Here is a 2,119-nt window from a genome sequence, read left to right as displayed (position 1 = left end):
ATAAAACCTCAAAAGCACAGGCAGTAAAAGAAAAAATAAGCAAACGGGATTATATCAAACAAAAAGCTTCTGCACAACAAAAGAAACAGTTAACAGAGCAAAAATACAACTTATAGAATGGGAGAAAACATTTGCACACTATACATCTGACAAGGGATTAATTTCCAGAATACATAAGGAACTCGGACAACCTAACAGTAAAAAAACAAAATAAACCTATTTAAAAAAATGGACAAAGGTGCTAAGTAGACATTTGTTGAAGGAAGATATGCAAATGTCCAACAGGTACCTGAAAAAAATGTTCAACATCACTAGTCGTCAAGGAAATGTAAATCAAAAGCACATTGAGATATCATTTCACTCCAGTTAGACTGGCCATTATCAACAAGAGAGAGAACACCAAATTCAGGTGAGGATGTGGAGAAAGGTGAACCCTCCTACACTGCTGGTGGGACTGTAAATTAGTGCAGCTATTATGGAAAACAGTGTGGAAGTGTGGGGAAAACAGAATAATTTAGCCAGGCTCCCTGGGCTCAGGGCCGCCTAGGGGCATTGGGCAGTACATTTCTTGTAAGCAACTTGTGTGTGCGTGAATTTAGTGCACATGAGCACCAGTGTGTTTTTTTTTTTAGTTTTGTAGCTATTGTGTATTCTTCAGTTTGGGAAGCAGGCTGGTGGCAGAGAGCTCCTGTCTAACCATAGAACATGTTTACTCTACTGGAAGCTGCTCAGTTTCAGTTTTTCTTTGGACTCTGCCGGTAGTAGTTGAGTTTCTGTATTTCTCCTCTGTACTGCCTAACTCTTAGTGCTGTGTGTGCTCAATAAAGACTTTTCCTTCTTCAACCAAGGCTCCTGGGACCTTTTTGCCAGTTACCTAGCTCATAACCTGCATGTGAAGGGTTTGTGAATGGGCTCCAGGGGTCTGTGAGCTCCAGACCCTAGCCCTAGCTCAACAATTGCCGTTGTCAGCAGGATTATGCTACAGGAAGATTCTCAAACAACTACAGGTAGAACTGCCATATGATCCAGCAATTACACTAATGGCTATAAACCCAAAAGAATGGAAATCAGCGTGTTGAAGGAATACCTTCAGTCCCATGTTTATCACAGCTCTTTTCACAATAACCAGGAACTGGAACCAACATAAATGTCCATTGAGGGATGACTGTATACGGAAAAAGTGTTATATATACACAATGGAATACTACTTTTCCTTTAAAAAAATGAAATTCTGCCATTCACAATTTGGATGGACTTAAAGAAAATTATGTAAAGTGAAATAAGCTTGATATGAAAAAGAAATAGAAATACTGCATGTTCTCACTTATAAATGAGAGCAAAAAAAAACCTTTAATAAATAAAATAAGTTAAAAAGACAGACATACCAATCTTAATAACTTGTTGAACTTTCAAAAGAAAACAGAACTGAGACCATGAGATGTGGGAAAGAGGGAAGGGGAGGGGTATTAGTGAGAAGTTGGTAAAGGGCCACAAAAAATGATTACAAAATGTAAGATTGAATAAACTAATTATCTTGATGTGAGCATCACATATTGCATACAGGTATTGATATACAATGCTGTGCCCACAGATATGTATAATCAATTATGTTTCAGTTAAAAAATGATTAAATAAAAAAATCAGCCTGCAGGGATAGAGCCACAAAACAAAACACAAATAAACAAAAGAAAATGAAAAACCAAATGTAATAACTTTATAAAATAGAATTATTGGATGCATATGTAAATCTTCTATGCATTCTGAGTAAGCTGACAAAATTTTTAAAAAATAATAAAAATGCCCAGGTAAGGAGGAATTATGATATTTTACCAGTGCAATGAAAAATAAAATACTTAAAAATATTATTTTAAACATATAGTAAATGAAATTAAGATTTTATCTGAAAGTTTTAACAGCAGATAAAACATAGTTGAAGAGATATATAGTATATTGAATGAGGAGAAGATAGAGGAGGAAATAGAATATAATAAACTAAGACACAAAATGGAAAAAACATATAAGGTAAAAGAAAGATAATTCGATGTTTGGACTAACATATATCAGATTGGGGACCCAGCTGATAATAAAAATATAAAGAGAAGAAGTAACATTTGAAGGG

Source organism: Cynocephalus volans, chromosome 4 (assembly GCF_027409185.1).
Source record: "Cynocephalus volans isolate mCynVol1 chromosome 4, mCynVol1.pri, whole genome shotgun sequence".
NCBI classification, from domain to species: Eukaryota; Metazoa; Chordata; class Mammalia; order Dermoptera; family Cynocephalidae; genus Cynocephalus; species Cynocephalus volans.
The sequence above is the reverse complement of the archived record's forward strand: the minus strand, read 5'-3'. Positions refer to the sequence as shown.